Source organism: Urocitellus parryii, chromosome 14 (genome assembly GCF_045843805.1).
Source record: "Urocitellus parryii isolate mUroPar1 chromosome 14, mUroPar1.hap1, whole genome shotgun sequence".
NCBI lineage: Eukaryota > Metazoa > Chordata > Mammalia > Rodentia > Sciuridae > Urocitellus > Urocitellus parryii.
In genome coordinates, this window is record NC_135544.1 from 15687566 (window position 1) to 15699857 (window position 12292).

The following is a 12292-nucleotide window of genomic DNA, read 5'->3' on the forward strand; positions in this document are numbered from 1 at the left end:
TGTACAAATACATCAAATAGGTTCTACTGCCATGTATAGCTAAAAAAAACAAATGATTTTTTTTAAGAAGAGAGAAAGAAAAACGAAATTCCTTTTCCTAGCATGTTAATGGAGTTGTGGTTGGATGTGAAGATTTTCTCAATCTGCCATATTTCAGTTTTGGTTCAGCTCCTGTGACTATACCTTTATCAGAGATTTCCCAGCAGACTTTCCCTTTCATCTCAACCCTCAAAACTAAGTCACACTCCCAATCTCAAACTGACTCAAACAAGGAGAACAGCACTGTCATGCTGATTTGGGGTGGTGTGAATGTTTGAGACCACCACAGCAGTCCCTTCTGAGGTTTGGATGTGGTTGTCCTCCTAGGTCCATATGTTGGGATCCTCAGGGGGGCAGGATTGAGAAGGGGTGGATCCTATAAAAGGTGAGGCCAAGAGGGAGGCCTAAGGTCATCGGGAGAGTGACCTCAGAAGCACACTCTGAGCAAAGAAAAACCCGGGGTTTTGTCTGGCTTTCTGTCTGATGATGAGATTTCTTCTTCACTATGTCACATCAAGTCACAGGATGTTTAGGTGATAAGGGGAGAATGAGCTCTTCTGGCAAAGGTCAACTTTCCATGTAAGGCTAGAAAAGGTGGTTACAAACACAGCACACTCCAAGTCATGGCATCAGATCTCTTGACACAAGGTCATTAAGATATGAAAAATATAAAGATCCTTCCACTCAGACTCCATCCCCAGGTTCAAAAGCAGCAGTGTCCTCCAGCTGTTATACAGACCTGCTTCTATAGTGTCCTACCTTCAGTGTGACTGTCTAGTGGGTCATGCAATTCACTGCTGAAAACAAAGATGCTCTTCGGGATCCAACCATACAAAACAGAGACATAAACACAGGGTGGCTACAGAGTGGCTCTGACATTGCTCCTACCTCTGAGTCCATGCTGTGTGGGCAGCATCTTCTTGCTCTGACTTCTGTTGCCAGGCTCTGACTGAGTTCTGTGCAATCGGAGGCCTTCCAACAAGACAGTGCAATCAGAACAAAGCCTCTTCCACTTGGAGTTTCAGGAATGTATGCCTCTAATTTGGAAGCTCTTCAGCGGAATCCACAGGATGTTCTAAAAGAACGTAGAGTAAGTGTCAGTACATGGTTCTGGTTGAAGATTTTCTCAGGCAGCAGTGTATGGACACAGGGCTGGAGTGGTTGGAGGTGGCTGAAAAATAGCCAGAGATAGAGTTGCTGCTGGGACATGATCTATGGTGGACAAAGAAAGGTAAAGGCATGGATCAGTAGTGCATGAGAAGCAGAGCCTTGGCTTCTCCAGCTAAAGCCCTGCAACATGGGATGGTGAATTTACCAATGGATTAAAACTTAATAAATGCACTGTACAATTCCATGGCAGCATCTTACCACTCCTCCTGCCTTGTGGAGTCCTGTCAACTCCCTGCTGTTCTCTTTCAATGTTTCATGATCATTTGTCTTCCTTGTATCTCCATCTGCTTCTATTGTATAAATCGTCTCTCTATGAGAGCTTTAATATTCTTGAAATAGGTGCTGTGTCTTGTGCTCTCTTTGGCTGGATGGCCTGCACGCGACTCACTGCATTGCCTACAGACCCAAGGCCCCAGATGCAGGTGCAGATCCCGCCGGCAGGGCGCCTACTGTCCGCCCTGCTCCTTGGCAGCGCCTGCTCCCGCTGAGAGAGCTTGAGGCAGTACCTGGCGGAGAGCGGCGCCACTCAGGTCGCGCTCTAGTGGTGCCCGGGCTCCCCCTGGCGTGGCGTCCGCGGGCCTGACCGTGCGCTCAGCCCGTGGCAGGCAGCTGTGCAAAAGCGGACGCGCTGAGGCCGCCCTTTCCGCGGCCGGCTGCAGCACGAAGTTGGCCGCCGCCCCCAGAACTTCGGTCGCCTCCAGCTTCCCGGGACGCGGCGCGGGCGCCAGGCCATCCTGAGGGCGGCAGGGGAGTTGCTTATTGGAAGTGCCATTCGGACCCACTGATGGTGGGGATGGCGCGAGGCGACTGTGACCAACTGACAGTTGGTCCCTGTGGTGCGGGCTGATGGGAGCCGGGTGCCCCGCCCACCCAGGCCGGCCTACCGCCAGGGGGCGCTCTCAAGCTGGGTAGGGGCGGCGGTTGGGCGGTTGGGCGCGTGAGTGTGGCCCCACAGGTCCCTGGGATGGGCTTCCAGTGTGTGTGTGTGGGGGGAGAATCCCTGGAGCTGTGACAGTTGTGCCTGGAGGCAGAAGCACCAGAGGATCAATAATAACCCCTGGTTTGGCTGCCTTCCAGTTGATTCAGGCCACCTGTTAGGTCCTTGCTTCCTGAAGCTTTCCCTAACAATGCCAGCTCACACCTAAAGCTCCTTCTTCCATCCCTTCATTTTGTACTTAGGCTAACTCTTTGTCACTCTGTGTTTTATGTTTCTAAGTTGGATTATTCGCTTTCTACAGATAGATTATGAATGTCTCCAATGAGGCCTTTAATATTTATTTTTCTCGAAACTCAGTTTTTATTTTTGACCTACCAGCAACCATGAACTGAGCCTTTAATGTGTGCATTTTCTTCCTTAATTCAGCTAATGAAACAGTTATATAACACCTACTGTGTGCATTCATTGTGCTTGGTGCTGTACTGTACACTTACCATGCCACTTGTGGTCTAGCAAACGTCCTTAGTGCCCTTAACAGTTGCAGTGGTCAAGCAGAGTCCTCAGGGAAACCAAGACACCAGCAGGGACTGAATCATGGTCTAGTAGAATCAGCAGTTGGCACTGTGGTGGGACAAGCTTTTCATAGATGACATAGTCCCAAAGTTGTGGGCAAGAGTCCTATTAGGGATGCAGGAGTGGCAGCAACTGCCATAACCCATCCATACCAGGGATGCAAAGGGGTGACAACAGCTGGCTTGACTACCTGGCTGTGTGACAGGGTGATTGGTGACTGTCAGTTGAGCCTGTGGACCACTGTACCTGACTGTTGAACAGTTGGGAACATGTTGTGGCAGTGACCTAAACCGACACCCAGTTGTCCTTGGCAAGGATCAATACCAAGCAGCAGAGAACTCAGCCCATCTCAGATTGAAAGCAGAGCACTGCAGCACCAAGGGAATAAGGACATTGCTCTTTTACATCCACTCTGCAACAGTTTTTATTTTGAATCTGAGTACTTAAGAAGGATTGATTATTCTTCCAATGGTAATGTCCAGTTCTTTGTTCTTGGAAGAGCAATATGTACATATTGTAGTATAAAAATAACTATGTTGCCAAGAGTTTTTCTATTACATGGAGCCTTTACAGTGTCATACACACTGTGCAAAACATCACATCATGTTATGTAAGTTTCACAATTCTCTGAACTAGATGAGTCCCATTTTACAGGTTCATAAAATGAGCTTTATGGAGGGAAGCTTCATTACTTTTCTTCCAAAGCCACTCAGTGGTAAGAAAGAGCAGAGGTGATTTCAAATCTGATTCTAAATCCATAATGATTAACCTGTATACTCAACAAACTTTACAACATGGACTTGCTGAAAAGAGGCTTATAAACTGCTTTATGCAGAGTTTGTAATTAGGCATTCAAAATATGCTACCATCCATTCGGTAACCATGTGTGCCAACAGTCTTGTAGGATCCTGACAAGGAAATAACTAGTTGAAATTAATCATGGCATAAACATAGAGCAAAAAATGCAAAGAAGAGATATTTTCACCGATTATTTAAAATTAGTATGAAAAGTACATTTTAAAAGGAACTAACAAATTGTAATACAATTCAAAATGCAAGATTTGAGTCCTGTTTGTGCTTAGCAATGCCGAAAAAACTATGAATACGTTCTTTCCAAATTCTATGAGTAGCCCACTATGAGAATATTTCCCCACTCCATTCCATGCCCCTCTAATAGTTAGGATCCAGCTCTCCAATAATGTCCCAGATGACCTTTGCAGCAGGGCAGGAACATACCTTCTTGCCAAGGAGGTGCACAGACTTTGCAGTCACCTGAGGGTTGGACTGTAGCCAAGCAGTGCTTGATAAGAGAGGAGTTGTGATTCTTCCCCTGTGCTGGCCCCATTGACTCTCCTCCTTGTCCCTCTAGTACTTAGGTCAATGAACAGTGGAGACGGTGAGAACAATGTTGGGATTGAAAGGTGTCACCTGGTCATGGAGGTGGGGCTCCATGACCCAGGAGCTGGGGTCATGAGATGGGGCTCTCCAAAAGGGTCACGTTCCATCTTCTAAGTCTAGATTGTGGCTTTTGCCAAAGTTGCCATGAACTCAGGCCCTGGAGTTGGGGGTCTTAAATAAAAGGAGCTTTCTGTCTGTTCAGGACCCCAGAATGAACACTGGGAAATGTAGAAACAGCTTACCATGCCCTTTGAGAGCCCTGCAGTTTGTCCAGGAGATGTACTAAAAGCTGCTTGCTGTGGCCATTATGCCAGGTGCATGGGGCATGGAGAGGTATGGGGTTGGGGACAGGAACAGAATTCAGGTGCTACCCAGTGGGTGTCCCTTCCCCACCAAGCACCAGTTTCCAATCCTGATGCCTCTTCCTTTCATGCGCAGGCTCATCTCCAGTGCTGGTTAGATCCTTTCCTACCTGCAGTTCTCAGCAGCAAGTGCTCATCTATGCCTGTGGAGGTGAGAGGGCCCCTACACTTTGGGAGCCACAAAGGCCACTGCCTGGCTGAGTGGTAGTGTTCAGGCCTGTAGGCCTGGAGGGGTCCACAGCTTCCATGGGAGACAAGCTCTGGCTTCTGCCCTCCAGGATCCTTGGGCACCAAAGTGATGAGGGTGACTCTAAGGTCTGCAGAGGAGGAGGCCAGCTCCTTATCTGGGTTAGCAGGTCCACTATTGGGCAGAAAATATCACTGTGACCAGGCTCCTGTACTCTGACTTCTCAGACTAAGAGATGCCACCGCAGCTATCCATGAATGCTTGTGAAATATGCATGTGGAAGAGGTGTGCAGAAATTCTGGAATAACAAAAATCGATCAGAGGAAACACATGATTTGGGGCAATACACATAGAACCTTGTTGGAAAGAATCTCTCCACCTTCTTTAGCAGGCAATTGGCCCTGGCTCTCTTGTCAAAAGACTGAGTAGTGACTCCAACATACACTGTGACTGATGTTTCTCAAAGGTCATCTTGCATGACTGATCTGAGGACACTTGGAATTTGTACACAGGTGGCAAACAAGATATTATTGTTCCATGTATACAACATTTTTTAATGTTCAATTTTCATTGCAGCAATCAGGGTTAAATCATTTGCATAAAATTAAACAACATTTTTATAATGAATGTAAACATTTACCTTAATGTTACTTAAAATAATTTAAAAGATGGGCTGGGGATGTGGCTCAAGCCGTAGCGCCCTCTCCTGTCATGCGTGCGGCCCGGGTTCGATCCTCAGCACCACATACAAAACGAAGATGTTGTGTCCGCCGATAACTTAAAAATAAATATTAAAAAATTCTCTCTCTCTCCCTCTCCCTCTCTCTTTAAAAATAATAATAATAATAATAATTTAAAAGAAAAAAATGTGAACTTAAACCTTCTTATGCTTCTCTTATACTTACATTGAATTTCTACATTCCCAATTCTTTAAGAGAACTATATCAAGAAAAATCTTTTTTTTTTCAAAAAAATTACCTTTTTCCATTTGTTAAGAATATTTATTTATTTATTTATTTTAAACAAAAAGCAAACTTCTTTATTGTACCCAGTATAGAATATAACGCAGCTTGGCAGGATGCATACAGCTCTGCGCAGGGGGAAGTATTTAAAATCATTTGGCAGGTTAAAGCCTTTCTGCATTGTAGACTTTCCACACTCTGGAAAAGAAGCAAACAAACAAACAACCCCCCCCCCAAAACCCTGAAACAAAACAAAACAAAACAAAACAAACCCCCCCAGGAGATGCATGAGTCCAGTGGGAATGCAATGGTGATGCTGTCATCCTACATCTTGCGACAGCACAGGCCACGTGATTACAGCAGGGGAGGGGCAGCTCAGGCGACAGAAGATTATTTTCATACTTGCTAAAACAGCATAAATTTATTTTTTTTTTTAAAAATCCCAAACCAGGATAAGTAAAGAAAGGAAAAACAGCTTCGTCTCCAGGGCCAGGGACGTGGCGGCAGGCGCCAGCGGGGGGCGGTGCGCGCTCGGCCCTCCCCCAGACCCCCTCCTTTCGCCACGCGCCCCTCCTCCCCTCCCTTCCCCTTCCCGCGCGGCGTCCCGTGGCCGGCGAGCTGCTGAAGCGCTGCCGTCCGCCTAGCCGATGCTGTGCACCTTGGGGCGTGCGCCTACCTGCCAGGCACGACTTCCCGCTGCCTCCCCAGCCGCGCGGCACCTCCTCCAGGCCCCAGCACTCCGTGCCAACCCTGCGGCCGCTGCGTCCCCACCGGGACCGAGAGGGAAAATGATCCCTGAGGATTTGGAGAGGCGGATCAGTCTGGCTGAAGCTGAGGGTGCTGTGCCGTTCCTGGTCAGTGCCACATCTGGCACCACTGTGTTGGGAGCCTTTGACCCGGTGGATGCAATTGCCGATGTGTGCCAGAGTCACGGACTGTGGTTACACGCGGATGGCTGACTCCGTGGTCTGGAACCCCCACAAGCTCCTCGCTGCAGGACTGCAGTGCTCTGCTCTTCTTCTCCAGGATACCTCGAACCTGCTCAAGCGCTGCCATGGATTCCAGGCCAGCTACCTCTTCCCGCAGGACAAGTTCTACGATGTGGCTCTGGACACGGGTGACAAGGTGGTGCAGTGTGGCCGCCGTGTAGACTGTCTGAAGCTGTGGCTCATGTGGAAAGCACAGGGTGGGCAAGGGCTGGAGCAGCGTATCGACCAGGCCTTTGCTCTTGCCCGGTAGGCAAGGAGGGTCCCAGATCCCCTCCCAGGATCTACCCTTCCTCCATTTCTGCCCTCAGAATTACTTTCCTCCCCCTGTCTCTGTGGTTCTCTTCGGTTTATATGGCTGTCTTCCCCTCTCCACCTGCAATTTGTCACCCTCTGTTTCCAGGTACCTGGTGGAGGAAATAAAGAAGAGGGAAGGGTTTGAGTTGGTCATGGAGGTATGATCCCATGTTCTTTGCATCCATCTATCCCAGCCTATCCCATGCAGCAAGCTCACATGGAGGAAGAGTGACGGTGAAAGGGAAAATGGTCCTCCTTTCTCAGCTCACACCTTCCCCTTCCTTATTCCCCTCAGCCTGAGTTTGTCAACGTGTGCTTCTGGTTGCTGTCTCCCAGCTTGTGGGGGAAGCAGGCCAGTCCACATTACAGCCAAAGGCTGTCTCAGATAGGCTTTCTCTGGCTCTGGGTAGCCCTGCTAAGGGAACTGATGCAGCTGGTGCACTTCTGCCCCCTGCTGGCCATTCCTGATATGGGCGGTCCCCCTATTGGTCTCTTGCTCCTGAGGGGCTAGGTAACTGGAAGATAACACAAGCTTGTCCGGTTTTTTTTTGGGGGGGGGAAAGCTGGGGGAGAAGGGGATAGAAATAAGATATGTTTTGGGGAAATAAGATGACAGAAAGGAGCATCACAGGAGAACCCAAAAAAGTTAGTGTGCAGCACACAGACCCCTGTGCTAGGGTCTGTGCTGGGAACTCAGGCCCAGGTCAGAGATATAAGGTAGAAATAACAGGAAGAGTCTTTTCAATGATGCCGGGGACAGAGAAACACAGAAAGGCCAATTTGATATGCCTTCTAGAGGCAAGGAAGTATGTTCTGTCTGGTCCCTAAGAATGGGTTAGTACTAGGTGCTACAGATGATCTGAAAGGACAAGAATCTTCTTGCCCTCATAAAGTTGTTATTGTGGAAAGCAAGAGTTACTGTTTGAAGCCAATATTTCAAGGTGGTTTTGTAAATTACACGATAGATCACATGGCACAGATCAGATATTACAGGATCCAGGAGTGGTGGCACACACTTATTATTGGTGTCTCTGGAGGCTGAAGCAGGAGGATCACAAGTTTGAGGCCAGCCTCAGCAACTTAGCAAGACTCTGTCTCAAATTAAAAAATAAGAAGTACAAAAGGACTAGGATGTAGCTCAGTGGTAAAGTACCCTTGGGTAATCCCTGGGAAATAAAAAAGGAACCAGGAAAGGGGAGAAGAAGACATTCAGGATGACTAAAGTTTGAAGGCAGACTGAAGCAGTGTTGAAAATCAGAAAAGTCAGGATTTAGCATAAGAGACTGTCCGACAGCTATCTTGTAGGTAGGAGAAATGAGGAATAAAGCAGAAGGTAGAGAAGGCCAACCAAGTTGGATGTGGTGGAAAAAGTAAAGTGGGGCCAAGGTGAGGGTCTAAGCAGTGAAGGTAATTCCAGAAGATGGCTGGGTGGGAGGGAAAACAGCTCTGAGAGCTGGGTAGTCCAGGTAGCTGGCGCATCTTCTCACCTGACCCCATGCTGCAACTGGACTCTACTGCTCCCATAGGTAGCCCCTGTGCTCAAGGAGCGCATGGTAAAGGAAGGCTCCATGATGATCGGCTACCAGCCCCGTGGGACCCAAGGCAACTTCTTCCGAATGGTGGTGGCTAGTCCCACTCTGACCTGTGCTGATATAGACTTCCTCCTCCACGAGCTGGAGCAGCTAGGCCAGGACCTGTGAGCCTTCTTCCTCTAGAGGCCTCAGTGCCACCCCTCACCCCACTGAGTCTCTCTGCGTGGTCTCCTGCGTTCTCAAAATAGCCTCTCTAGGAAACAAAGTAGGCTTAAGCTATTAGGAGAATGTTTAAATAACTATATCCATAGGATGCAAGGTTATTCTTTCATTAAGATTATATTCACAAAGAGTTTTTATTAATTGAGAAATATAATATAATGTTATGTTGAAAAAGCTGGATATAGGACTATATAGTAATGAGCAATGTTCAGAAATACATAGGAAAAGGCTGATGAATGAACTATGCCAGAGTTTGTTTTCCCTGAGATAATAGGCAGTTTTAAAATTGACCCCTTTATACTTTTGTGCCTTCTCCTTTTACTATGTAATGAATATGCATTATGTAATAGGAACATAATAAAATTAAAATTTCAAGTATATTAAAAAAAGAAAGGAAAAAAAATCTATACAGCATTTACAACAAATAAATCTCTAGCCAGCTTGGGGGTAAAATATGCATCTAGTGTAGACTATGTGTAGATTAGAAAGCTATAAATATGGTTTAGAAGAGTCCTTTGATTAGAGTACAATGCTAACTACGACCCAAGATATAAGCTCCACACCTTTGTGGGCTAATTTCCCATAGAGGAAAATCTCATTTTTCCATATCTATAAAATGCACCTTTATCCCTGTGAACCTCTTCACAAATGTGCTGTTGGTTATAAGGAGCATCATGGAACATTCCGTTTTTTGAAAAGCAACTCAGAGCATGTGCCTCACACTCAGGGACTCAGCACTGTCTTCTCCACACACGAGGAACAGCACAGTCCTTCTTAATGGTCTGAGTGACACAGGGAGCACAAAATTCCATCACTGGAGCAGGCAGCATGTGCCATCACCCTCTAGAGTGACTTTCCCCTACTTTGAGCTCAATTTTCACTCAGCTTTAATACAGCAATTAGAAGAAACTTAACGGAGTGGCAGGAAACCAGAGTGCTAGCACTGTTTTACCTGTCGGTGTCACCTGTAAGCCTCAGACCCTACTGAACTGTTATGTAGGGTTTAAAGCCCAAGATAATATAAATTCTGGAAGATAAGACCCAAAAGCAGGAAGGAGTGAGGGAAGGGAACTATCTTTTCATTACAATTCATATAAAATCTTCTGACTTTTTAAATTATGTAATGGACAAGGTTCTTTTAATTCATTTGAAGAATATTTAAAATATCTCCTATAGGTCTTCATAAAATTTTTAAAAATCAAAGACAGTGAAAGGAGTGGTTTCTATTGATTGTAAAAGGCCAGTTTTATTTAACACTAATTCTTATTTTATATGTAACAAGGTTAAACTTAAGCTAGGCCAAATATTACCTCTTCCTAAAGTTCCTCGGTTACACAAAATAGAGGGCCTTGGATTTTTCACATCCCGATTCAATTAAAATTTTTCCATTCACCATTGTGGAGTGAATGTGCACAGCCCTGTAGGAATCCATGAACCCAAAAGAATGTAACTTGATATTAGCATGTGGTCAAGCCTTCTTTCTGTTTCCAGATGTGCTGTTTCATGGATTTAAACTGAGAGTCTGGAATTTGATCTTTAGGGCATGATATAACACTGTCATGACTGGCTATGTGAGCAAGAAGCTATGGTGTTAGGAATCATGAGCATCTCCCGTTCTCACAGACCTGCTTTGAGAGAGGTCACCTGGAAGGGTATTGCAGTTGAAGGTTAAAGTAAGAATTCTGTCCTGATTCCAAATAATTGTCTTCCAAAACCTAAAAATCTCTGAAAACTTAGAGATGCTTTTTACATTCATAATGTTAACATTCATGTCTTTTGAATTCTGATATGTTTAATATTTCTTACTTAATATACCATAAAGTTAAAATTATGTCCAAGTATATCTATATGAGCAAAAGGAGTATTTTCTGGGAAACAGATTATTTTAGAAAAATAAATTCCTGTTACTTTTTTTTTTACTCTCTTATACATAAGTCTTTGTCCCTCTCTTTTCTCTTAACTCCTCTCCTTCCTCTTTAATCCCCCCTCCTCATCTAATTTCTTAAATGTAACTTTTACTCCCTCAAGCATGTCCTTTCTCTTGGATTCTCTCCATTTATAAGTTAGCTTTTTTGGGAGATGAAATTAGATTCAATTTGGGCCCAGTGAAAGCCTAGAACTATAATTTAGTTAATAGAGACATTCACAAAATATAGGTTAGGGTTTAGAAAGTTTTCTAAAGAGACAAGTTATCTCCCACTTCTGGAAGTTTTATATATATATGGATATGTTTGATGACAGAATTTTTCTGTATTAATATGCATCTCCTTATGTGATACAAAGGCAAATCTATTAAGCAATATCTTATAGCTGCCAAAAGCTTCTAATCATACAATTTCTTTTCAGTTTTAAACTAAAAGAATTGTGGCTATACTACATATCTAAATGCCAACCAGGAAAAAAATACTACATAATCGAGGAGTCAGAGGTCACTGGAATGGAAGGCATGATCAGATCTTTGTTACTATTTTGGTCGATGGCCTGCAGGGGCATAATTATCTAGTGAGAACACATATGGCCTTGGTTTAAAAAGCAATGTTAGCCTTCATTAGAGATTGAGTCATGTTCCACAATTTTCAATATTTGATGACAGCCATCAAAAATGAGTATGATATCCATCAGTCATAAAAAATGAAATGATTCCCATTCTGCATCATTTCATGGATGGAAATAAAGGCAAGGAGATGTTGGGATGCAAATTCACAGAGCCTTTGCAAAAATACTATTTAAAGGAGTCTTGGGAAAATTGGAGTGCAGGCCCTCTAACTAGATTCGCCTTGAAAATAACATTCATTTCAAACTTCTGGGCATGCTGATCTCATCTCCAAGAGTCATTTTAATAATTTTGTAATGTAAATATATGGGGCTGGTACAGTTTCATAGGGACCATGTTTTACCAGGTTCCTTCCTATGAGCATATGGTAGTAGTAACAGCTCACAACTAAATACTCTGGAAATTGCACACTCTTAAGAAGTTCTCAAGAACTAGGAGCTAGAACGCCTCTGTATGATGCCCCTGGTGGTCATTTTGCATTTTCAGAATGAGACTTAAATACTTTTCACATGCTCACCAACCTCAGAGCTCACTTCTCTGGGCAAGACTCTGGCCCGATTCCTACAGTTTATTTTACACTTGCTGATCAATAAAAATGGCAAATCCTAAAGAAGTGTTCTCACATTAATATGAAAAGAATTAACAGAGTACTGTGCTTCTCACCTCCTTCCAAAGCAGTTAAATTAGCCACATTATCTGTGGGACCTGGATGCTAATGAAAGCCATGGCTTGATCCCAGAAACCCAGTCCAAGAGAGCTGTCTTATTTTTTTTTTTTTTAAACTATTCCCTTTGGGTTTCTCATATTTTACTTAGAGTATATTTGGAGTCACTATTCTTGAGTTTATCAAGGATCTTATTATAGAAGTAGTAGAAACAATATAAGGGAATATATTTTTGGAGATTTTCCTGACTTCTCTCTTGCCCAAGTATGGGCATTTGAACACACCATAGTTTCCATTCGGATTTAGATGCAGCCTTTAACTAGTAGATTTATATCTTCCTGATAAACCAAAGGGTACTGATTAACAGAGCCTTCTGAACCCATGGTAAGTTAGAATCAGTTCAGAGTAT

General features: G+C 44.6%; 2 pseudogenes; both read left to right on the plus strand.

Moving 5' to 3' along the window:
- Positions 1–12292, plus strand: part of LOC144250234 (netrin receptor UNC5D-like) — a 244647-nt pseudogene that overhangs the window by 139962 nt on the left and 92393 nt on the right.
- LOC144250114 (cysteine sulfinic acid decarboxylase-like) lies at positions 6346–8611 on the plus strand (annotated as a pseudogene).